Here is a 27,564-nt window from a genome sequence, read left to right on the forward strand (position 1 = left end):
TCTCATGCAACACAGGATAGCTGATATGTATCTTGAAGGCTATATTTGGCTCAGGCTGGAGACAAAATCCAATCAGTAGGGAAGTGTCCCCAAGGTACTGCCAAGCCTCATTTGGCAACAATAGCAACGTGTGACAGCATTTAATGAAATATCATATCTTTTCAATTAAAATTTTATATACTAGAGGTTTACTTAAATTACACCAAACAATTTTCAAATCTAGAGCTTAGTGAGGCAACAGAGAATGAACTGTGTGCTATTTTGGGGCATTCATGTGAACACCATCATTATTTTTCATCATTAAAAAAACACTTCCCCCAAATAATAAATATTGAGAGAAATGAGCATCCTATAATACAACATCTATTTTTATTTTAAATGATTTATCCATTTCTGGAGAGCCAAAAAAAAATTAAACTTCATCAAAAGTCCTATTCAGGCTTTCCAAACCAGAATTAATAGCCTGTCATTTTACGTATGCAGTTCTTTCAATTCTGTGATTATGGAACAGTGGTTTTCTGATTTGTGTCTTCCAATGTGGGCAGCTGATTGTACACTGTGGTTAGCTGATATCTGTCTGGGAGGAAAGTTATCACCAGTGCATTGTGGGATGTTGTGGTCCAGAATGCTTGCCAGTTGCAAAGTCTGACAATCAGAAAAAGAGCATAATACATTCAGCACCTCCTTTGTTTAGTCCCAATTACAAAAGCTGCAGACATACATTTTATAAAAGATTGATTAAACATTTCAAACAATCACTGTAGATGGAACTGGTAGATGCCAGATTCTCAGCACCCAACTATCCAGATAAGGAAAGGCAATTTTAGATGAAAGGAGTGATTTTTTTTTCATTTATTATTATTATGTGTGTGCGTGTGTATATATGACAAGCTAATGGCCCTAGGAATTATCAAATTAGTGGATTTTGTGTCTGCTGATTTCTCAATTTCTCAATCTCATAGTTAATTTATTTAACTGCCTTCTAATTAGTAATTCTCAGCAAATAATATCACCATTTAATTGGGTAGGCTTTGCATGCTTGGCAAATCCTTCAACATCTATACCTTATTATTTGATATTCATAACACTTTTGGTTAAATTGGGCTGATGTAATATTACCAATAAAAAAAAAAACTTGAAACTCAGAGAAGGTATATGACTTACCTCAGGTTTACACTGCTTTTTTAAAGGCTGTAACTAAACAGAATATCCTCATTCCTAGTAGGATGATCTTTCTACTATCATTATAGCCACTCATAATGATGTTTTTTCATGCATTGTGCAACTGGTCCTGAAAACAAAAGTAAAGATAAGAGCAATCATATGATATAGATTGTTCTGTGTACCAACAGTTCCAGATAACAGAGTCCCCATAAAATACAAGGATTATTATAATTTTTGGAAGTGTCAAAAATAATTAGATGGTTGTTGCTAGACACTGGCCAGCTGATGGACTGGTTGAGATACCTTCACAAATAGGATTTCAGAGAAGTCAAAGCTGAAATTCTACTGATGACTCTTCCCTTTTGGTTGGTTCCCCATCTTCCTATCATCCTAAGACCCATAACTGTTCCAAACACTGAAGAGGGGCAGACAAGGTACCTTCCTACTCCACTACAAAATCTGTTTTGTCCCTACTAAGAAGTAACATGTATCAGTAACAACTTAAATCAGTACACATTTCCTCATGTCAATATATTGCAACATATCTTAACTCATTTGATCCTAAGATCTTTGTGCAATAAGCAAATATTAAAAACCACATTTGAAAGAGAGAGAGACACCACTGAGACTCAGCAAAGTGAAGTGATATCTGTGAGGTCCCGCAGCTCATAAGAGGTAGGTCAGGAATAATAATTCAAATCTTTTGACTCCAAATTCAGCACCTTTCAATCACATCTATGAGACCAGAGAACTCAGGAACTTTCCCTGGAAAGTTTATATATATATATTTTGCTTCTTCTGTTCTCTCACTAGGGGTAACTAGGTGCTCATTGCCCAGAGATTCTGCATAAAGTGTTTCTTGCCACTTCCAGGTAGATATAAGAGGAATGCTGAGACCTTTTTTCTATTTTCTTTTCCCATCAACTAAAATGGTGATATGTAGACTCCCTCTGTTAGTGAAACGCAAGCACAACTGGTATAGGAAACAAATGTGTGCTGCCGGAAGCTTATATAATTTTGGTGGCCCTTTTCAAGAAAAATAATACAAAATTATAACACAAAATTAGATATTAAAGCAAATTTTACTTAAAATGAATATAATCTCAAACCAATTACAAATTTTTAAAAACTGACAAACTGAGGGGCACCTGGTGGCTCAGTTGGTTAAGCACTGACTCCTGACTCTGGCTCAGGTCATGATCTCACAGTTCATGGGATGGAGCCTCATGTCAGGCTCTGCACTGACAGCACAGACCCTGCTTGGGATTCTCTCTCTCCCTCTCTCTCTCTCTCTCTCCCCCTCCCTGCTCATGCACACATGTGCTCTCTCTGAAAATAAATAAACAGAACTTAAAAAAAACACTGACAAATGGCAATATGCAAAAAACTAATATCATTATTTATTTATAAACTAATACATGTCTAAAATACTATTTTCATATATTTTCTTGCTGAATATAATTTGCTTCTTGAAATGATGAGGATTTTGTCATATAATTTTCTTTTAAGTTTATTTATTTATTTTGATAGAGAGAGAGAGAGATCTCAAGTCAGGGAGGGGCAGAGAGAGAGAGGAAAAGTCAGAATCCCAAGCAGGCTCTGCACTCAGCACAGAGCCCAATGAGGGGCTCAAACCCACAAACGGAGGGATCGTGATCTGAGCCAAAGTCAGATACTTAACCAACTGAGCCACCCAGATGCCCCTGTCATATAATTTTGAATTAAAAAAAAAAAGCAAAAAAGATGACTTTCATTCTCCTGGCATGTTTTTATTTTCTTTCCACTCACAATTTGGGAGCCAAACCTCATAGGGCCCATTCATATTGAAATATGACCTCAGGGATTCATCCTGTTTGAGTTGGCATAATGCATAAGAAAAGTATTATGGGAAGACATTTCTGCCCCAAGAGGGTTTAAATCTAGCTGAGAAAGAGCTCAGCAACACAAGCTTAGGAACCCTTCCAGCTAACCATCTAACCTGAACTGTTAGTGCAGAAGACACATGTAGAAACCTTGGAAAATACCCATGATGTTTAATCATAACAGAAGGACTAGACTATATGGTTCCTTCCTAGCTTGAGAAAAGTGTGGCAGAAAGAATGTCTTTCTTAGAGACACAGAACAAAAAGTAGTCTGCTCTTAGGAGCGATCCTAATGACACTGACTGACTCTTTTAATTCACCCATTCAAAACACACACACACACGACCTTCAGTGTACCAGGCACTGTGCTAAGCACTGGAGACTTGACACTGAACAAAGCAGCATTCCATGTATGTGCTACCTTAGAGCTCACCTTCCACTGCTGAACAGATTGGCAGATTTAGGCAATTTCTACTCCCAGGTAGATATAATCTACTTGGATGGAAAAAGTAAGTTCCCTAGGAAATCTTGAACAATTGTTTTCTCAGTAATTGCATGGAATTCTTGACTCTCCACTGTGTGTTGAAGTAACTGGAACACTGCTTACCTCTGGTGATGATCAGGAATTAGTATCATGGAGGCACATTTCACTTGCTGACGTTTGGCATCCCAGGTCCTTGGAATCCAAATGAAGTCTCTGTAGCAATAATGGTGATAGGCACATAAAATTACACAGGCAATTTAAGCCAGAAAAGAAATATCTCCTCACGTGAACTCTCTATGACAGGGCTGGGCTGAACTACCCTATTGTTTTTAAATCCATACCACAGCAGAAAAGTTTTAAAGATGCCAGAAAGCCCTTCAGCAGGATTTAGACACTTATCCACATGACATGTCACATTTTAGGGCACATTTTCATCATGACTCATTGTGTTTGTCACAAATGCTTGATATTATAAACAAGACCCTCATTTTAAGAACCTCATTTTCTAGCATCTAATTATCCTCCCAAAGCTATAATCCTTTGTTTGTGAAATCATAATTTATTCCCATAGAAATATGATTATGACTTCAGGTAAAGGAATAAACAGGAGAAACAGATGAAACTTTTAAAACGATATTCTTCTTTCATGCAAATCTCTCTAGCAATAAAGTGAGAATCAAGAAAATAGGAAATGCATGATGAGCTGGTAAGATTGTGGCTAAATATACTCTTTCTAAAATTTTCTCAGCACCAGGTGCTTGAAAGTACACAACTTATTTAGAACTGCAAGAGCTGTCTCTTCTTTTTTTCCATTCTGATTTAGGGGTACTTTCAATATTTTACAAAATTTTTACGTTACTTAATTCTTAAATTTCACTCTTCCTATAAATCTTTTTAACTTTCTGAAGTCCAATTTCATCCACATGGGTAAAATTTCTAAAGGTCATATTTATGTCCATAGCTTTCAGTACGAATTCTACAAATTGTTTTGTAGGTCCTTGACTTTCTAACATTGTATATTTAAAATAGCAAAAAATGCTAATATGTTCAATGTTAAAGTGAACCCCATGCACATACACTGTACATGTATTATAAATGTTATACATATACATATTATAAATGGTAATATGTTAAATGTTAAATGGACCTTACATACAATAACTTACTTACTGATATTGGTAGATAAAATGTGATTAACTTATTCAGTCTGAATTATTTCCCCCAAATTCCACTGGTTACATTATCATATCCAATGGTATATTTCTTCTAAATTCTTATTGTTGACTCTTTTTTTTACACTATCGACCTACTCGACTTCTTGACTCTTCTTCTCTAAGGCCATTGACATGCCTCTCTCCTGATTCTCTTTCTGCATCTCTAGTTATTACTTCTGGGTCTTTCTTCTATGCTTCCATGCATCTTCTAGCACCTTATTGAGACAATTCTACAAGCCTCGAACATTGAACCTCTGCATTTATTTCTCTCACTCATGCCTCTGTGTTAACTCAAAATCTGATGGCATGAAATGCTATGGCTTATCAATGTCTCTCAGACCAAACTCATTCTACCTTGCTTTCTCACTGGCCCATAAGATTTCTCCTCATAGATGTCCTCCCCAGGGATAATGTCATGTCATACTCAATGCACTAAGGGAAACCTTTTTCTAAAATACTCCCTTTTTGTTTTTAAGTAAGCTTTACGCCCAGTGTGGAGCCCAGCATAGGGCTTGAACTCATGACCTTGAGATCAAGACCTGAGCTGAGATTCAGAGTCAGATGCTTAACTGACTGAGCCACCCAGGCATCCTTGTACTTCCTTTCTTTAGCATTGTTTTGGTGTTAGCTGCAACATTCTTTTTACCTCCAAGACTAGGAACCTTGGAGTCATCTTTAAATATCCCTTTTGGCTCATCCTCTGCATCCAGTCTGTCACTATATCAATACACTTCCTTATTTAAAATGTTGCATTTCCCTCCATTTCTACACTAATCCCACAATTGGGGCCTTCATCAACATCAACTAAACACTTCCCAGCTGATCTCCTTGCGTCAACATTACTCACCTGCCAATAGGAATGGATCAATCACTCCCAAACAGTCCATTAACATGCTAGTCCCTATTTCAAGAACATGATACAGGTCCCACTTTTGTATCTCCTGCTTCCAATCTAATTATCTTCTCCCCATCTTATTTATCCAACCTGATTTCTGACTAATCCCCATCGTATGGTTTGTAATATATATATGGTTTGTAATATATCCCCTCCTTCCAAATATTTTCCTATGATATTTTTCCTACTATCTTGTGTGTGCAGCCCCTCTGTCTGGTAAAATATAAATTTTGTCTCCACCTATTCAAATTCTACTTCTCCTTCAAAGGCCACCAAAATTCCCTGCCTCTGACTAAATCTCTCCCATCTCTAAAGTGCTACCTCACTGAAGTTCTAACCCACTTGGCACAATTCTAATAAATGACTACAACAGCCTGCATGATGCTTTTTGGCCAGATCTCACAGGGCTGCTGCCCTAGTGAATTCACCATCATTCTATCTGTGATTGCCGTCTTTACACTTTTAAGAACTCAAATTCTTCTCATCACTCAGATATGATCAAGCCCTAATGAGTGGGGGAGGGGGGAGAAAAGTGGGGGAGAGAGAGAGACAGAGAGACAGAGAGAGAGAAAGACTGGATTAGTCCTAAACCCAGGTCAACAATCCATAGCTATATGAACTCAAGAAAGTGACTTAAACTTTCCTAAGTCCTTGATTCCTCATGGTGAAAATTGGGGTATTAATATCAACTTTCTCTAGCACACTACACTGCTATGAAAATTAAATAAGATAATTTATGTGGAAGAACATTGTAAAGCATTATATAAATGTACAGAATTATTATTAATTCATGATAACAAGATTCATGAGGTACTTAGTTCTAAGCCATAAAGTTAATTTAATAATTTATAAGGAGGAATAAATATTTCTGCTGACTGGAAGATGTGTGTGCTCTTGAGGTAAAACCATACTTGGATTAAAGGATTGAAGGAACTGAGTAAATAATTATCAGATTTGGGGAAAATAAATCCTAACAGATTTGAATGGTCTTGAGTGAGAGTTTGCAATAATTCTTGATATTTTAGGGGATGGTAGATAAGTAGTAAAAATAAGAATCATGGACTCTTTTCTGCAGATATCCAGCTCCACCTTGGCATGGAGATGTGTGTTAGCTTTGAAATCAGAAGATGGGTGTACTTTCTGAATTTATGTTTTCCTCATGCAGTTGGAGACTAGTTGTACCTTATCACTGATAATTAACTCCTATGATAATATGACTTATGTTTTCACATCCCTTAGCAGCCTATTATCTCTAAGAATAATTTGCTTTCCCCTGTGCATTCCATTATTGATTTTTTTTGACGAATGTGCAAATAACACAGTCTAAGATCATACCCTAGCTCTGTCCCTTACTAGTTATGTTATCTTGAGCAAGTGACTTCACACGCCTCTCTTCTCAGTTTTCCCATCTGTAAAATGGGAATAATGATGTACTTACATCATAGATTGTATTGAGGATCAAATGAGTTAGTACATGACATATAGTAAGATCCGAATACATTTTGTATGTTGCTTTAACACCTATTTCATTATGTTTGTATCATAACCATCTCTGCATATCTGTCCACTTTGCCAGACTGTAAGCATCTTCAGGAGCTCTCTGCTATATTTCTCTTTGTGAACTTCTCAGTACTCTCAGTACTTTGGTCACCAAAAATTGTTAAATATATTTGGGAAATAAATCCAGGACTCTTTCATGTAGGTGTCTTGCCTTCCCAACTAATATATAATATTGGAAGCTTTGTAAGCCCTCATTCAAGGTTAAAGTTATGTCAGATACTCCTCTTATTTCCCCCCGAACAACAGGCACTTAATAAATATTGATGATTTTTTGACTTTCTGTGACGTGTGTTCTACCTAAGATTCTCGTGAAACCTAAGTAATGAAGCATGTTGGTCCAGGACTTTTATCCCATATTCTCCTTTATCTTCCCTTTTCCTATATGCCTTCAGTTCCTACAGCATCAATCAGTGATGGCAATGACTACAACAGTGCCCAGTAGGTGCAAAGCCAGCTGTAGAGGAATCACCACTCTGATCACAGAAACAAGCATTTCAGAGATAATAAAATATTAATTGGTACTTTACTAAGACTTGGAAGAAGCTGAGAAGCACAGAAGAGAATTAATAACTAGCCAATGTTTTCAATAAGACAGAAAACAAATCTATGAGAACAAGGCCCTTTATGCATTGCAGAGAGAGACTAAGAATTTGATGCTATTTATGGATTCACTTTCTTCACAGACATAAAATAATTCCTTTCCTTCCCAAAAGCATGGGTAATTATTGGTGGTACCATCTTGCAATGAGTAGCACTGTCACAAGATTATTCTTTTCCTTATTTTACATAAATTTATTTTGATGCCACTTGATTTTTTAGAGAATAACTTCTATTCATATACTGTAAAATTCAATTAAATTACAATTTTTAATCACCAACAAGACAGTGTACCCTCTGGCTCCCCAAGAGAAATGCATTTCTCTAATTTCCTCCCTTGTAGTTTGGAGATACAAACTATATTGTTTTTTAAAAATTCATTTATGTGTCTATTCCACAAAATACAGCACATCTCTAATTAGGCTATGAGCTAATACAAGCAGATGTCCTACGTTAATTATTCTTGCAAGTACCTAACACAGTGGCTAGTACTTGACAGGTATCCAGTAAAAATCTGTGGAATAAATTAATGAATTAACAATGGGACAGATGTATGCCCACCAAATTCTAACAGTTTGGGAGTTTCAAATGAGAGAACTGAGGCTTGCCTGTAAGAGATTTACAACAAAGTTGTGGAAAAAATATATACTCAAAAGATAATAATATAGTATTAAACTTCAGCTTCCAGTTATAATAGTCTCTGAGCTGGAGTAGTCCTTGTACAGCAAACAATTATAAAACTGGACAAAACCATGGAGAGAAGGAAGTCCCATGTTTTCTCTAGCTCTATGGAGACAACTGCCCCAAACCAGTACAGATAAACAGAACCCACACAGGACACAATGGTTCTGCTGTGATAAAGAGATGGATATCAATATTTGAAGTGGCAGAAGCTACAGAAATCTTCAGGGACAAACACCAGAAACAACTGACTTGGGCTCAGGGTGGATTCTAGAAGTCTGTGTCAAGTCCTCACAAGTCCTCAGCCAGAGTGTGGGACATCCACATAAGGTTGACACTACATGGGATTGTACAGTAAGTGGCTGTTATGAGGACTAAGGTATGACAGACAGAATAGGGCTCCAACAGTTATGAGAGGCTTTGGAGTTCTGTCCCAGCCAGAGTAAACAGATCTGGTTCACACTATGGGCATTAAGGTGAAACACAAAAAGTGCAGGTATTTGAAATTAAAACTACACTAAAGAGTAAAATTTACTCTAGATCCACCATAACAATGCTTAAAAGTGAACAATGCCTCTCAAGATCCTGAAGACAGGACAATGTTTGGAGTTTAATGTGCAGCATATTTAGAAGAACTTTTTAAACACTTTGAGGGTTTCAGTGACCCACCCTAACAAAGAAAGATTTACATAACTTCAGGGTGATCATCTAGTAAAAGACTTCCTATTAGAAAAGGAATCAACAGGGGCGCCTGGGTGGCTTGGTCGGTTAAGCGTCCGACTTCAGCTCAGGTCATGATCTCACGGTCCGTGAGTTCGAGCCCCGCGTCGGGCTCTGTGCTGACCGCTCAGAGCCTGGAGCCTGTTTCGGATTCTGTGTCTCCCTCTCTCTCTGCCCCTCCCCTGTTCATGCTCTGTCTCTCTCTGTCTCAAAAATAAATAAACGTTAAAAAAAATTAAAAAAAAAAAAAAAGAAAAGAAAAGGAATCAACAGAGGCACCAGGGTGGATTAACTCTTGATTTTGGCTCAGGTCATGATCTCACAGCTCCTGAGATTGAGCCCCATATCCCACTCCACACAGACAGCTTGGAGTCTGCTTGGAACTCTCTCTCTCCCTCTCTCTCTGACTCTCCCCCACACATTCTCTCTCAATCTCTCTCTCTCTCTCTCTCTCTCAGTAAATAAAATAAACGTTAAAAAAAGGAAATCAACATTCTTCAGAGGAATATAATAGAGCACAGGGTCCCTTTAATGTGCCATTAAAAGTGTCCAGTAAGCAATAAAAATATTACCAGATGTACAAACAGGAAAATTAGAACCATAGTCACATAAAAAAGTAAACAAACAAAAAGCTGACCTGACATACTGCAGATGTCAGATTTAGCAGATACATTCTTCAAGATATGTATATAGGGGTGTATGGGTGGCTCAGTCAGCTAAGTGTCTGACTCTCGGTTTCAGGTCAGGTCAGGACCTCACAGTTTTGTGAGATCGAGCCCCATGTTGTGCTCTGTGCTGGCAGTACAGAGCCTGCTTGGAATTCTCTCTCTCTTCCTTTCTCTCTGCCCCTCCCCAACTCATGCTGTCTCTGTGTCTCTAAAATAAACTTTTAAAAATGTGTATACATATTTTAAAGATACATATTTATTTTTAAGATATATATGTACATGTAGGCCAGGAGATATGGACCTAATATCTTTATAGACTTGAATAAACAAAGAAAAACATCAAGCAGAATTCTATACTCAACCAAGTATTTTTTAAATAAATATGAAATAAAGACATTTTGGGTGGCTCAGTTAAGTGTCTGACTCTTGGTTTCTGCTCAGGTCATGATCTCACCGTTTCATGACTTCAAGCCCTGTGTCCTGCATCAGGCTTTGTGCTGACAGCACTGAGCCTGCTTGGGAGTCTCTCTGTTCCTCTCTCTCTGCCCCTCCCCTGCTCATGCTCTCTCTCTCTCCCAAAATAAATAAATTGTAAAAAAAAAAAAAAAAGAAAGAAAAATATTTGCAAATGAATAAAGAAATTGTTAGCAACAGATAAAACAGTATTAGAAATATTAAAGGATGATCTTCTATTTTTAATTTTTTTTATAATTTAATTTAATTTTATTTTTATTTTTTAAGATTTACATCCAAATTAGTTAGTATATAGTGAAGCAATGATTTCAGGAGTAAATTCCTTAATGCCCCTTACCCATTTATCCCATCCCCCTCCCATGACCCCTCCAGCAACCCTCAGTTTGTTCTCCATATTTATGAGTCTCTTTTGTTTTGTCCCCCTCCCTGTTTTTATATTATTTTTGTTTCCCTTCCCTTATGTTCATCTGTTTTGTCTCTTAAAGTCCTCATACGAATGAAGTAATATGATTTTTGTCTTTCTCTGACTAATTTCATTTAGCATAATACCCTCCAGTTCCATCCATGTAGTTGCAAATGGCAAGATTTCATTCTTTTTGATTGCTGAGCAATACTCCATTTTATATATATATATATATATATATATATATATATATATATATATACCACATCTTCTTTATCCATTCATCCATCGATGGACATTTGGGCTCTTTCCATACTTTGTCTATTGTTGATAGTGCTGCTATAAACATGGGGTGCATTTGTCCCTTCGAAACAGCACACCTATATCCCGTGGATAAATGCCTAGTAGTGCAATTGCTGGGTCATAGGGTAGTTCTATTTTTAGTTTTTTGAGGAACCTCCATACTGTTTTCCAGAGTGGCTGCACCAGCTTGCATTCTCACCAACAATGCAGAAGAGATCCTCTTTCTCTGCATCCTTGCCAACATCTGTTGTTGCCTGAGTTGTTAATGTTAGCCATTCTGAAAGGTGTAAGGTGGTATCTCATTGTGGTTTTGATTTGTATTTCCCTGATGATGAGTGATGTTCAGCATTTTTTCATGTGTCAGTTGGCCATCTGGATGTCTTCTTTGGAGAAGTGTCTATTCATGTCTTTTGCCCATTTCTTCACTGGATTGTTTTTTGGGTATTGAGTTTGATAAGTTCTTTATACATTTTAGATACTAACCCTTTATCTGATATGTCATTTACAAATATCTTCTCCCATTCTGTCAGTTGCCTTTTAGTTTTGCTGATTGTTTCCTTCGCTGTGCAGAAGCTTTTTATTTTGATGAGGTCCCAGTAGTTCATTTTTGCTTTTGTATCCCTTGCCTCTGGAGACACGTTGAGTAAGAAATTGCTGAGGGCAAGATTAAAGAGGTTTTTGCCTGCTTTCTCCTCAAGGATTTTGATGGCTTCCTGTCTTACATTGAGATCTTTCATCCACTTTGAGTTTATTTTTGTGTATGGTGTAAGAAAGTGGTCCAGGTTCATTCTTCTGCATGTCGCTGTCCAGTTTTCCCAGCACCACTTGCTGAAGAGACTGTCTTTATTCCATTGGATATTCTTTCCTGGTTTGTCAAAGATTAGTTGGCCATATGTTTGTGGGTCCATTTCTGGATTCTCTATTCTGTTCCATTGATCTGAGTGTCTGTTCTTGTGCCAGTACCATACTGTCTTGATGATTACAGCTTTGTAGTATAGCTTGAAGTCTGGGATTGTGATGCCTCCTGCTTTGATTTTCTTTTTCAAGATTGCTTTGGCTATTCGGGGTCTTTTCTGGTTCCATACAAATTTTAGGATCATTTGTTCTAGCTTGGTGAAGAATGCTGGTGTTACTTTGATAGGGATCATGTTGAATATGTAGATTGCTTTGGATAGTATCAACATTTTAACAATATTTGTTTTTCCTATCCAGGAGCATGGAATCTTTTTCCATTTCTTTGTGTCTTCTTCAATTTCTTTCATAAGCTTTCTATAGTTTCCAGCATACAGATCTTTTTTTACATACAGATTCTCTCTCTTCATCTCTCTCTGCCCCTCCCCTGCTCATGCTCTCTCTCTCCCAAAATAAATAAATTATAAAAAAAAGAAAAATCTTTGCAAATGAATAAAAAAATGAAATTGTTAGCAGCAGATAAAATAGTATTAGAAATATTAAAGGTGTTCTTCTAGATGAAGGAAAATTATAATAAATGGAAAATTAGATCTATTTCCCATGATGGGTGATGTTGAGCATCTTTTCATGTGTCTGTTAGTCGTCTGGATGTCTTCTTTGGAAAAATGTCTATTCATGTCATCTGCCCATTTCTTAACTAGATTATTTGTTTTTTTAGTGTTGAGTTTCATAAGTTCTTTATAGATACTGGATACTAACCCTTTATCTGATATGTCATTTGCAAATATCTTCTCCCATTCTGTAGGCTGCCTTTTGGTTTTGTTGATTGTTTCTTTTGTTTTGCAGAAGTCCCAATAGTTGATAAAGTCCCAATAGTTCATTTTTGCTTTTGTTTCCCTTGCATAAAAGCATGATGAGATACCACCTCACACCTGTCATAATGGTTAAAATTAACAACACAGAAAACACCAGAGGCTGGCGAGGCTATGGAGAAAGAGGAACCCTCTTACACTGTTGGTGGGAAAGTAAACTGGTGCAGTCACTCTGGAAAAGAGTATGGAGGTTCCTCAAAATATTTAAAATAGAACTATCCTATGACCCAGCAACTACACTACTAGGTATTTACTCAAAGGATGCAAAAGTACTGATTCAAAGGGCATATGCACCCAATGTTTATAGCAGCATTATCAACTATAGCCAAATTATAGAAAAGGCCCAAATATCCATCCACTGATGAATGGATAAAGAAGATATGGTATGTATATGTACACACACACACACACACACACACGAATATTAATTACTCAGCCATAAAAAAAATGAAATCTTACCATTTTCAATGATGTGGATGGAGCTCAAGTGTATTATGCTAGGTAAAATAAATCAGTCAGAGAAAGACAAACACATACGATTTCACTCATATGTGGAATTTAAGAAACAAAAGAGATGAACATAGGGGAAGGGGAAAAAAAAAGAGGGAGGCAAACCATAAGAGACTCTTAATTACAGAGAACAAACTGAAGGTTTCTGGAGAGGAGGTGAGTGGAGAATGGGTTAAATGAGTGATGGATACTAAGGGGGCAATGTTGTGATGAGCATTGGGTGTAATATATAAGTGATGAGTCACTAAATTCTACTCTTGAAACCAATATTACACTATATGCTAACTAAAATGTAAAGTAAAACTTAAGAAAAAAATTAGATCTAGAGGTAGAAACTTATTCCTAAGGCAAACCTAAAACATAACAAAACTTAAAATGAAATTTTAAAGTAACAATTTTTAAAAAATGAGAGACGCCTGAATGTCTCAGTCGGTTGGGCGTCTGACTTTGGCTCGGGTCATGATCTCGCAGTCTGTGAGTTTGAGCCCCATGTCAGGCTCTGTGCTGACAGCTCGGAATCTGGAGCCCGCTTTGAATTCTGTGTCTCCCTCTCTCTCTGCCCCTCCCCCACTCATACTCTGTCTCTGTCTCTCTCTCAAAAATAAATTATTACAAAAATACAAAAAAATGAATACAGGGCAGTACAAAGAATTCCCATATTTCCTCTACCTGAATCAAGCAGGTTCTCCTATTATTAACATCTTGCATTAGTGTGGTACAGTATTTATTATAGTTAACATTATTACTTTTGGACAATTCTCAGCCATTATTGCTTTAAATATTTCTTCTGCTCCTTTCTCTCTTCTCCTTCTAGTTTCCCAATTACTAGTATCTTACATATTTTGTATTTGTCTTAGATATCTTGGATATACTGGGATGTTTTGGCTTTTCATTTTTGTTTCTCTTTGCATTTCAGTTTGATAGGCTTCTATTGACCTATCTTCATTTTCACTGATTCTTTCCTTGGCTATATCCAATCTGCTAATAACCTGTCAAAGGCATTCTTCATTTCTGTTACAGTGTTATGATTTCTAGCATTTCCTTTTGAATTGTACCTGGAGTTTTCCTACCTCTGTTTATATTACGCATCTATTCTTGCATATTATCTACTGTTTCCATTAGAGCCTTTAACATATTAATCATGGTTATTTTAAATTCTCTGATAATTTTATTAAAATGTATCACATCTGAGTCTAATTTTGATGTTTATGTCTTCATTTTCTTCACCTTGAATTAAAAAAAATTAATGTTTATTTATTTTGAGAGTGAGAGAAAGCAAGTGGGACAAAGAGAGAGGGGAGTGAGAGGGGGGAGAGAAAGAATCCCAAGCAGGCTTTGTATTGTCAGCACAGAGCCCAAAATGGGGCTTGATCTCACTAACCTTGAGATCATGACCTAAGCCAGTATAAGAGTCAGGCATTTAACTGACTGAGCCACCTAGGTGCCCCTTTTACCTTGTAATTTTTTTGTGTTGTTGGTAAATGCATTAATAGGAACTTAGGCTTTTACTATGAGGGTTTTTCTTTTAAATCTGGTTAGGAGCTGAGCTGTGTTTAATGTTTGCTTTTGGTATAGGTGTCAGAGGTCTTAATTTCTTCTAATCTTCTAGTTGTTTTTTTGTTTTTTCTCCCTCAATTGTTTTTGGGTTTCCCTGAGAATTTCTTTTCAAGTAGAATCTGTATCTTAAAGTGTCTTGGTTGTAATCCATTATTATCCTGAAGTCCTGTTGATGTGGTTCTAGTGTTAAGGAAGGGAAGCATTCTGTAATCTTATGATTGACTCTCAACTTTTTAGCAAGCTTGAGTTCCTGGGCTGTGATCTTCAGAAGAATTCATTAGCCTTTTTCACCCTTCCCCTACCTGAGACAGGGAGGCTAGACAAGGCTGTGGGTGTCTAATTTCCCTTCCTCCATGTCAGATAAGAATCAAGATGAAGTAGCTTCCTTTGGAGAGCAAGGATTTGTTACAAAGAACTCTCTGAGCATATTTAGAAAGAAATTTTTGCAGATTGTTTGGACATATAACATTCCTTAAGATGTACAGTGTTATAATTTGATATACTTATATATTGCAAAAAGATTACCCAGCTGTATTTAAAACTATTTAATTTTCTTCTTTTCTTGCCTGAAGCAGGAGGAATTTTTTTTCCCTCTGATCTTTGCTATGAGAATGTGGTGGAGCTCTTGGAGATAATACCCATGCATGTGTGGGGACCTCCCTAAAACTGGGCCCCCAGAAGTTTTACTTCTCAAGTTAGTTCACATTCAGACTCTAGTAATTCTTCCGAGTTACCATATAAGCGTTCCTACCTGTTTCTGGCTTCAGGGGTTTCTGCTTCACCTTAGCTGATCTCAGCGGTGGCTCACCGTATTCAATTTACTGTCTTTCTAACGTTCAGAGTGGTGGTTTGCCCTGTAACCTCAATCCTCTGATAGAGCTAAGAAAAGTCATTAATTTTATTTTTTAGGCTTTTTCTTTTATTGTAAGGACAAGAGTGATCATTTCCAAGCTCTTTACACATCAAAGCTTAAACCAGAAGTCATTTATTTTTTTCTATTCTCTTAGCATATTTCCTGTGTTCGATATAGTATTAGTAAGTATAGTTATCATGCTCACATGTTAGGTCTCTAGACTTATTTATCCCATATAATGTAACTTTCTACCCTCTGACCATCATCTCCTGATTTCCTACACCTCCATTCCCCTGGTAATCACTATTCTACTTTCCACTCCTATGAGTTCAGCTTTATTTATTTATTTTTTTGAGATTCCACATATACATGAGATCATACAATATTTTGAAAATGGTGCCAAGTTAATTCAATAGGTATGCCTGTAATTTGAACAAATAACTAAATAACCACATAGAAAAAGTAATGAATGTGAAACAGTACCTTTTAAAATACAGAAAAATTAAATTATTCAAGTGGATCCAGACTAAAACATAAAAGCTAAAATGTGACAATATTTACAAGAAATACAAAATAAAATCTTCACCAAGTGGGGCAGGCAGTGATTTATTAACACACGGATGCCTGGGTGGCTCAGTCAGTCAAGCATCTGATTCTTATTTCAGCTCAGGTCATGATCTCATAGTTCATGGGATCCAGCCCTGAGTTGAGTTCTGCACTGACAGGGAGAAGCCCACTTGGGATTCTCTCTCTCCCTCTCTCTGTGCCCCTTCCCTGTGCTCTCTCTCTCTCAAAATAAATAAACTTTAAAAACAAAAAAGAAAGACATAAAAAGCTCAAGTTGTAAAAAATATATAAAATAATTGGACTTCCTTAAATTAAGAATGTCCTTCAGAAGATACCAATTAATATTTTTTTTAAATGACACAGATTATAAGACATACATTTGTATTTATGTTTGTATGTGAATGTATATACATACATAAAGAACTCCTGTAATTCAGTAATAAGAAAATCCAACAAAAGTAGGTGTGCAAAAGACTGGAACAAGCACTTGATAAAAGAAGATAGGGGAACCTGGGTGGCTTAGTCAGTTGAGTGTCTGACTTTGGCTCAGGTCATGATCTTACAGTTCGTGAGTTTGAGCCCCACATTGGGCTCTGTGCTGACAGCTCACAGCCTGAAGTCAGATTCAGATTCTGTTCTCCCTCTCTCTCTGCCCCTCCCCAGCACTCTCTCTCTCTCTCTCAAAAATAAACGTTAAAAACTTAACAATAAACTTAAAATAAATTAAAAATAAATAAATAAAACTAAAAGAAGATAAAGAAATGGCCAATAAACAAAAAACATTCTCAACATTATTTGCCACCAAAGCAATGCACCTTAAAACTAGAATGAGATGTAACTTCACACATGCTATAATAACAAAATTTTATAATTTTATACTTTTTTTAATTTAAAAAAATTTAAAGATTGACAATACCTAGTGTTAGTGAAGATTTTGAACAATTGGAACTATCACATGTTGCTACTAGGAGTGAAAAAAATGCTACAACTGGGCAGGGAAATTTCTTACATATTCAAATATACACCTTTCCTGAGATTTTGCAATTCCATTCATCAGTTTAATCAAGAGAAATGTAAACATCCTTCCAGAGAAATATCTGTACATAAATGTTTATAGCAGGCTTTATGCACAATAGCCAGAAACTAAACACAACCCAAATATCAATAAACCGGTGATTTTTAAAAGATGTATGGATATACATGCAATGGAACACTGCTTATCATTAAAAAATATACAATCTACTAAAAATGCAACCTATAATGCATTATATATAACCTATAGTGCAACCAAAAATGCATTATAGGTTCATCTCACAGACATAATGATTAGCAAAGGAACCTAAGTCAAAGGGATCATAATGTATAGCTTCCTTTATTTGAAGTTCTAAAATAGCCTGCTAAACTATGGTGATGGGAAAGAAGACATGTCAGGTAGGAGGGTAGACTGCTAACATGCACAAAGAGACTTTGGTACTTTGGAGATGATGGAAATGTTTCATATATTGAATAAACATTTGTCAAAACTAATGAATTCCTTACTTAAAAGCTATGTATTTTATTAAATGAAAACTAATTTCATTAAAATTGATTAAAATAAATTTGTCTACACAATTCCCTGTGTCTAGAGGAATGCCTAGAAAATAATGGGCTCATGATAAATATTTCTTAAATGAATGAGTGAATTAACTCAACAAAAAAATGTAAAAATGTATAAATAATTAAATAAATGAATATATACATCAATTCTGGGATGAATTGGGAAGGCAATAATTACTATAGAAGGTCAAAAAAGGGAGAGTTTGGTGAGAATTTGGAGAGGAAGAGAAGGTGATTCCAAATGGACCTGGAAATATACATCAATCATAAGTAAGAAATGGCTCTCACTTTGAGAAAAGGAAACCAGCATTTGAGAAAAAACACAAAGACAGGAATGATTATGAGTGTTCTTAAACTAATGAAGAAATGAATCTTCATCTGAAAACTCTCTTTAGAATTATAATGATTTTAATCAGTAAGTAATTATTATAATAAATAATTTGAACCAGGTATAGCAGATAGGTTGAATTTATGAAAGAAAAAATGAAATATGGCCTTTTGTAGCAACATGGATGGAACTGGAGAGTGTTATGCTAAGTGAAATAACTCATGCAGAGAAAGACAGATACCATATGTTTTCACGCTTATGTCAATCCTGAGAAACTTAACAGAAGACCATGGGGGGTGGGAAGGGGGAAAAAAAAGTCAGAGAGGGAGGGAGCCAAAACATAAGAGACTCTTAAAAACTGAGACTAAACTGAGGGTTGACGGGGGGTGGGAGGGAGGGGAAAGTGGGTGATGGGCATTGAGGAGGGCACCTGTTGGGATGAGCACTGGGTGTTGTATGGAAACCAGTTTGACAATAAATTTCATATTAAAAAAAAAGAAAGAAAGAAATCAGGAAAACCTACTGCAATCATCTATCACAATGTAATAATGATTGGTGATATAATAATCTAAGAACCAAGAGGTAACAGCTTAGATTTACGGTACAAGCATGCAACGTAATAAGAAATATATATCTGTTCTCTACCCCTGATTCCTGACGTGGCACTCTTAAAAACCTGGCAATTTTATTAGGGGTAGCCTATTCAAAACCTTCCAGTGGTTTCTCATCACTCTAACAAATTAAATCCAAACTTTCTACTATATCCAACAAGAGCCTTCATGATCTCTACCTAAGTAACTCTCTAGATTCATCCCCTAGGGCTCTGCCTTGGCCCATACTGCTCAGGCCATTCTCTGAGGAACATGCTACCACTTTCTAGCCTCAGGGTCTTTACCTAGAACACTTTTCCCTAAAACATTCATAAAGTTTGATTCATCACTCCACTCAAAGCTCAGTGCAAATGATGTCACTGCCCCATGGAAGACTGACTTCATCACGCTATCAAAAATAGGATCACAAAACTTATCCTTTCATTCTCTGTCCTCTTACTCTGCTTTATTTATCATCATAGACTTCATATTGCTCTGAAAGCATGTTGCTTAGTTACTTATTTGCTAGTTGATCATCCAAATCTTTCTCCACCTCTAAAATACAAACTCCAAGAGGACTCTTACTCATTAGTGATTCTCCAAAGTCTTTTTTGGAGTGAATGAATAGGTCATAAAAGCGTAGTTCCAACACTTACTACCTATATGAACTTGGAGGAGTTAATTAAACTTTCTAACTCTCAGAATCATCATTTCTTCAATGGAAATAAAAATAAGACTACTGCTATCTAGGATTTTATGGGGATTAAATTGGAGAATATATTCAAAGGACCCCATGTAGTACTAGCCCAGAGTTAGCAATAAATAAATTGTAGTCCTCACAGACTGGATGGGTCAAATGATTCCAGCACCTTAAAAAGATGATAAATTATAAGGTTTTTACATTTTTAGTATGGGGCGGGGGGTGGGGGTATTCCCCATAATGTTAAAGGTTTTTCTTCTCAGAGTCCCCCTTTGTGGAGCCACTTGAGGCTCTGGGAAAACCCACATGGGAAGCTATTAACAAAGTTCTAGGGCATAAAGCAACATGCTCTCATTTGTTCAACTTCAAAAACAGACTCAGTGCACATACTCTATCTGTACAACAACCATTTATAGAGTTCACTGATATTGTGATTCCTTGAGGCAAACTGACTATAAACTGGTTTAAGAGAAAATGAAAAAAAAAGTCTCTCTCTCATTTCAGTTCAGGTTATTGGAGTTTTGATTCCGACATGATTCCAAGTACATAAAAATCCAATCTGGAGTGAAGACACTTACAGCATGGTTGTTGGTGAATGCACCATAAAGGTATGAAACATCACATGACTGGGTGTACAGTTACAGCTCACGCAAGGGAGGAAACATGTCCAATACCCACTGCAACAGAAGTGCATGTTTCCAGAACCACAGGACTAGAGAGTGACATACGAACTCTGTGTTCACTCTGTATTATAAAGGCACTGTTTAGCTTTAGGAAACAGCTTAGAAGACTGTGATAAGGAAAGCCCATTCTCTTGAAGATTTATGATTTTTAAATTTCCATCTCAACACCATGAAGTCATGCTCGGTCTCTGAAAACAGATTTTGTGGGGCCACAGTCCTTCCGACGAATTTTATGCAGAAGTCCAGGTAGCTCCCCAACTAGCTTCCCCACCACTGTTCTAATCCATCTCACACTTTGCCAGTAGATGAATGTGCCCCAAATGCACTACTGTCCCTGCCTGTCCTTTCCAAAAGCACTTACTGGATTCCCCATTGTTTGTTTATGGTTTGAATCTCAAATTCCTAAAGTTAACATCCAAAGGTTTAAAGATTTGGATCTTGATTATCTTCCTAATCGTGTCTCTTACTACTCCTTTCAATATGTTCTTACTTCTTAATATAATTTTATAAGAGACTCTTTTTTTAATGTTTATTCATTTTTGAGAGAGAGAGAACAGAGCGTGAGCAGGGGGGAGGACAGAGAGAGATGAAGACACAGAACCTAGAGCAGGATCCAGGCTCTGAGCTGTCAGCACAGAGCCTAACGTGGGGCTCAAATTCACAAAGCATAAGATCATGACCTGAGCCTAAGTCAGATGCTTAACTAACTAAGCCAACCAAGTGCCCCAATGAATATAATTTTATGGTTATTACTTGTCTGTCCCTGGGCCTTTTCTCACCTTATTCTCCCTTCTAGATGGATCATTAGACTACTCTCTTTCTGTTCAAATCCTTGTGATATTCTTACCTAACTTGAAAATTCCTTAGTTTTATTCTTATATTTTACTCCCAGTCTTTGTATTACTATGTATTATAGGACTATTTTTGTCCCTGTGGCATAATTACAGCTCATCCACTTTATTCATTCCATACATTCCTACTAGGCGCTAGGTACCATGCTAAGCACTGGACCTTTGGTACTGAACAAAAACAGACTTGGCTCCTGATTTCATGGTATTGTTTGTTAGTGAGCCTTCAGAAATAAACTAAATAATGGCAGAAACAAATGCACTATTACAATCATAATAATGAGTGAGACGTACAAATGTCATGAGATCCTAAAATAGTAAATGTGACCCAGTCAACAAGATTAGAGAAGGCTTGCCTACAGAAATGACAGTCGAGAGGATGAAATCTGAAGAACTGCTTCGAGTTTATTGGATAAAGAGGGTGGGAAAGAGAGTTTCTGGCAAAGTGCCTGTATTGGAAGGGAAACAGGCAAGAAATAGGAACTGAGAGGCGCCAAGGTTGATGGAGCAGAAAAATAGCAGTGTGCTGTGCAGAAAAATGGATTTGGGAAGTTGGGGAGTGGCCAGGCCATAGATGGCCTTCTAGGACAGTGGTTCTCAAGCAGTTAGTCTCAAGAGCACTTTACTCTCTTAAAAGTTAACCAAAACTTCAAGGAACCTTTGTTCATCTGTGCATTATATCTATCAACAGTTACTGTTTTATAAATTAAATCTGAGAAATTTTTAGTGTTTGTTAAAATAACAAAAACAGGGGCACCTGGGTGGCTCAGTTGGTTAAGTGTCCGACTTCGGCTCAGGTCATGATCTCAGGGCTCATGAGTTCGAGCCCCACATCGGGCTCTGTGCTCATAGCTCAGAGCCTGGGGCCTGCCTCAGATTTTGTGTTTCCCCTCTCTCTCTCTGCCCAACCCCCACTCGTACTCTGTCTCTCTCTGTCTCTCAAAAATGAATGCCATTTTTTTAAATAACAAAAGTAAATGTATTACGCATTAACATGAATAGTATGATATTTATTTAAATAAAACACCTATCTCAAAACAAAAAAGAACTAGAGAGAAAGGAGTGATAGTTTTATATTTTTGAAAGTCCCTGTAATATTTGCCTCCATAGAAGAACTGGATTCTCACATCTGCTTCTGCATTTGTTCTGTTATAATATCATAGGTCAGGTTGCCATGGAAAATTCCAGTCCACTGAGAAAGAATGAGTATAACAAACCATAGTATTATTAAGAAAATAATTTTGACCTTGTGGAACCCCTGAATAGGTCCCTAAAGGACCTGAGAATAGCTGTTCTACATCACGGTAATAGATTTATGTCCTATACCTTGTGAAGAGCATTACAAGGAAGCAAGAAAAGAGGTGGGTGGATGAAAGCAGTAGCATTTTGCAACATTTTAGTGAGACTGGTAGCTCAGACTAGCCTGTTTCACACTTACAGGGAAGGTGGAAAATTCCAGTTAGGAGATTTAATGGACAACACTTGGTGATAGATTTGATAAGGAAAAAGAAAGAAAGAGCTGAAAAGGATGTGTTCTAGCCTTCTGGTTTGTACTACTAGGTAGATAACTGGACTCTTCACTGAAAGAGGAAACAGAGAAATAGAAACAGTCTTGTGCAGCACAGTCACAGATTTAGTTTGGCCAAGTTGAGTCTGAAGTGCTTTTAAGTTATCCCTCCCAAAATGGCAAGTAAACTGTCACCTATATATGCCTAGAGCACAGAGTACTGGCCTTGGGTAAACAGAGACATGTGTGAGCCCTGTCCCTATGATGGCTGATAAAGTATATGTTTGCTTAGGGGAAAATAAAGAGAAACTAAAGTGCAGAACCAAGCGTCAAGGAATTCCTAAATGTAATGATTGAGGTGAGGAAGCCATATTAGTAATGCAAAAAGGCGGCAGTGTAGCCACTGAGCTAGAGGGAAAATCAGGAGAGTATTCTCTTCGGGAATAACCATTGAAGTAAGTCTCCTGAGGAAGATAGGATCCAAGTTAACATTTCATTGTTGTTTTACTCCACTATCACTTTGGAAGCAAAAGTACCATGGACCTAAAGATCCGATTATATGAGAATGGAACTAAATTCATATATAAACAACTGTGCAGAACCTGGCTGGTCAGAAGCTAGAAGGGAGATTTTTTGATTGGGAAGCAGTTTTTCTCGCAGACAGTGCTTGCATTGAGTCACAGGTCAAATGTTACCTAAGAGCTAGTCATTATATCTGGTTACAGAATGCAGGTAAGAGAGATTATGTATGCTATACTCATTTACTCAATTCTTCAAAAAAGCCTTAGGGAGAAAAATCATATGAAGATGTTCCATCTTTGACTAAATGTAGAAAGTTTTTCAGGGCTTTAGAGAATCTGCGTACCTGATCATTGCATTTCTTATTAAAAAATTAATATGTGTTAAGATTTTCTTTCTTTTTTAAGTTTTTTAAAAATTTATTTATTTGAGAGAGAAAGAGAGAGCAAGCAGGGGAGAGGCAGACAGAGGGGGAGAGAGAGAGTATCCCAAGCAGGCTCAGCACTGTCAGCACGGAGCCTGATGAGCGGCTCGAACTCACAAACCATGAGATTGTGACCTGAGCTGAAACCAAGAGTTGGACAGTTAGCCGACCACCCAGGCACCCCAATATGTGTTAAGATTTTCTTAAATTCATTTAGAATTTGGGATCTGATGCAAGCTGGAATGTTCCCCTTCTGAAATTCTTTTAGTAAGAAAAATGTCTCAGAAAACAAATGTATTCGATCCTTTGGGAATAAATGAATTTAATGTAAATTACAGTAAACAATATTGATCAAAAAGAATAGGGTCAAAAGAAAGAAAAGTTGGAGGAGCAAATAGCTGAGAATGTCATTTCTGCATAGCAAAGGAAAATCATAGGGTAACACACTAGCTGACTTAGAGCGCCAATATTTTAGCACATCAGCCATGTGACAAGTAACATGACAGATACCTCAGATAAAAATATGAAAACGAGAACATTTATACTCTGGGGATAGGAATGTGTAAATGCATGACTCCAAAACAACGTGGCTAGTGCCATATTTTTCTTAGTCTTTTTCTTTCTGTTGATGGAAGGGAAAGACACAAGGATTTCAAACTCTCTGAGACATAATGAGGTATTGAAAAGGCAATGGAATGAGAAGAAATGGAGAAGGCTAGCACTCATACTAGATGAAGTTACAGTATGGCTTATTAAGGCCTACCAAAAATAACATCAAAGCTTTAGAGAAACCTAGGTATTTTGACAACAAATTAAGCCAGCAGAAACAGAAAAGTTGGAGGAAATGTTGCCTATAGTTTTGATTTGGGTTAATTGACAACCAATTCAGCAAACCAGACCAAACAGACTATTGGTGGTAGCTGTGACAGAGAAATGAAGGCGGTTATTAAAAGAAGCCAAAGGTATTTGTTACCAACTTGCTTAGAAAGTCATTTCAGACAGCTTCTTCAAATAATAATTCCGCGTCACTGAAGGAAAAAAACAAAGTTAGCAAGGTTTAATTGATGAAACAGAATCTGTACAAACATATCATTTTAGTCCTAGGTATTTTTATTTTCTTATATATTGCCTTAAGTTACTCGGTTAAGCTCTCTTTAAAAAGGATTCACTTTTGCTGAAGATGTATTTTTGTGAAAAATTAATTTATTTAAAGTGTTGTTCAGTCTTTCTATGTGTGATACAATATACTAGCTAATGATGATATTAACAGCAACTCAAACATGTGATAGGTTTATTCACCTTTTTGAGCTGCTAGTAAGGAATGGATGAAGGCAACCCTTTCCTTGGGTTGCAAAATGTCTTAACAGTGATGTATCACCCAGGATATTGTTAATATGTTCAATATCAGAATTTAGGAAGAAATAAAATCAGTGCACATGTCAGAGATACAGCTCTTACGCATACCCTTGGATTATTGCTACAGATCAGGAACAAATGTAACTTTACTGAGTCACCCAGCTGGCCACTTGCACAGACCTCCTCCGCTTCTGTGATATCCTAGTGCAGCGCATTTTACAGAGCCAGGAATATGAGAAGAGGCCACAAATGTGTAGACTTGGTCGCTCAAATAGAACAAGATTTATGAATGTGAACACTTACCTGAGAGTTTCAGTTCAAACTCAGCCCATGACCTAGTCACAATACAGCCATCAAGGGCTCAGCCCACTGTGTGTAGGCAACCAATAATGGGAGGAGATAAATAGGACAATGGCAACATGTGCAAAGTGCTCCTGGGGCAAATGTAAGAGCAGCAAAGTGACCTAGAAAGAGGGTAAATCAAAAAGGAAATGCTTGAGCTATGTTTTAAACACTTAATAGACATTTTCCAAGAAAAGGAAAATGAACAAAGCACACTAGGTAGAGAGACAAAATCATCAAAGGCACAGTCAGGTAGAAGAGAATAGGATATTTGTGAACCGACAATCATTTGACATGGATCAAGTGGACATTTGGAATGGGACTGGAAGAACAAGAGCCTTCAAAGGCTGGGTGAAAACGCCCAAAGATGAAGGTCCTCAGATGTCACACAAAGGCATTTGGCTCTATGCTATATCCACTTGCAAAGGAAAGATTTTAACAGTGAGCCCCTATTTTTAAAAATGGTATCTTTGTGAGAGTTTAATACATAAAAATGAACACAAGTGAATGAAGATTGGGGTTCTGAGACCACATTTATTGCTCTCCTCAACCCCAGAGGGGACAGAGAGGAAAGGGGGGCTGGGGGCCAAGCAATGCTGAGGAGGTAGAATGGAGTTGTCCCATCCTTCAGACACACCCACAACAGCAAAACCACAACCAAAAAACCTGCAACTGCCTTCCTATAGGAGGTGAGGCAAGGCTTCTATGATCATCCGACCTTCCTTCTACTCGTCAACATTACCTACCAGTAGTCACTACAGACGACTCTTCACCTGTCTGTCCTTTACAAGTGGTTTGATAGGAGTCCCACATTAAACTATTTCTTACTCCACACACTTCCTGTGAGATCACATCCCCTCTCATGGTTTAACGAAGACCCAAATGTCAAAGATTCCCCAAAATATGATCTCTAATCATGATATCTCACCTGAGATTCCAACTGGGCTTTTCTACTTGGCTCTCTTATACATCTCCGACCCAGAATGCTAAAATTGTAGCCTTAGAAAGGATTAGAAACATCTGCCCCTCCATGTCTACATTTTACAGATGAAAAATATAACCCAAAGATATTTATTGCTCTGTCAGGTTGTCTTTCTCCTCAGTGTCTGAAACGGGAACAGAACCCAAATGCCCCAACTCATATTTCTTCTTTCTCCCATTACTTAATTCGACTGTATGCACTGAATCCAGGGATGGGCTGTATTATGGGGACAGCACTGAGCTAGGCACATTAGGGAATATAACAATGAGTAACACACTTCAAGCAGCTTATAATCAACTACAGAGAGTAAATATGTACCGTAACACAAGGCAAAATAGAAGTGCTCCATGAACGCTATAGAGAAGAGCTACAGGGTCCAAATGAGGGCCAGTTTGTGTTTGGTTTTGTTTGTATTTTTTAATATGTGTTACACATTCATATGCTTCTTGCATGAATTTAGCTATATTCCTAACCATGTCTGCTTTACACACCAAGCATACAGTTGGCATGCGCATGTTCCCTCCTCAAAGGAAAGCCACAAATTAACTTCAGGATCATAGATGGAGCTTTGTGTATTTTCTTGCCCCAAACGAACACAAAGTCATTAACTTCTCCGAGTCTGGGGAAATCCCGGGGTGAAGACAGATACAGAGAGTCAGTAAAGCAATTTGAGCCCAGAGCGGATGGCGTGTTGCAGAAAGCGCACAGTGGATCATGCGACAAGCTGTCAGGCCTGCTTCCCACACTGCGGCAACACCTCAACACAGCCTTACATTCAGAAAACAACCTGTTTGTTTATTTCAACTGCATTGGCTGTGAGAGAGAGCCTCAGTCTTGGAACTGCAGCATCCACAACAGTTCTTTCTGTCTCCTCTTGGACTTCTCCAGGTTTGGAACTCATTAGGGAGGCAGAGAGAAATGTAGAGCTCAGGAAAGTGAAATGCGTATCACTAGGAACCTTTTCAATTTGAGTTTGTAGAGAGAATACCTATTAGGAAAGATGTTACTGTGTGAAATCCCTGAAGTCTTCTTATGGACTGTGAGCAATGATAATAAGGAACAAGAGTTCAGCACCATCCACTGAGAATCTCAATTTTAATAGGAGTCTGATTGGCATTTTCCTAGGTTATACCCTCTGGCTCAGAAAAGGGAGGAAAATTATGACGGTGAAAAAGCAGCATCCGCCCTCCCAGGGTCCTCCACAACTCTTGTACCTGCAAAATTCAAAGCAGCAGAAAATGATCAGAGGTGCATTTCCAGGTCTGTAGGAGAGCTAGAGGGAGAAATTGCCTCAATTCACAGTGAAAAGACTGGAAAATAAACTTCCGAAGGGACACTATCGGCAAGAACTCTCAACAATTATCCCTCGCAGCATCAATATATGCAATGTATT

General features: G+C 37.4%; 1 long non-coding RNA gene across 2 annotated transcripts in view; it reads right to left on the minus strand.

Moving 5' to 3' along the window:
- Window positions 1-440: 440 nt before the first annotated feature.
- LOC109266014 (uncharacterized) overlaps window positions 441-27,564 on the minus strand; it is a 33,127-nt gene continuing 6,003 nt past the window's right edge. Inside the window, exons 1-4 of one of the 2 annotated variants that reach the window (XR_002079483.2) lie at window positions 24,469-24,808; window positions 3,634-3,723; window positions 1,165-1,291; window positions 441-645 (exon numbers count right to left, since the gene is read on the minus strand). This is a non-coding gene — a long non-coding RNA (uncharacterized LOC109266014). Of the gene's footprint in view, window positions 646-1,164; window positions 1,292-3,633; window positions 3,724-24,468; window positions 24,809-27,564 lie in introns of those variants that run through there. The other variant, XR_002079484.2, reaches the window with a different exon arrangement.

Source organism: Panthera pardus, unplaced genomic scaffold (genome assembly GCF_024362965.1).
Source record: "Panthera pardus isolate Hobbes unplaced genomic scaffold, ASM2436296v1 HiC_scaffold_26, whole genome shotgun sequence".
Classification (NCBI taxonomy): Eukaryota; Metazoa; Chordata; class Mammalia; order Carnivora; family Felidae; genus Panthera; species Panthera pardus.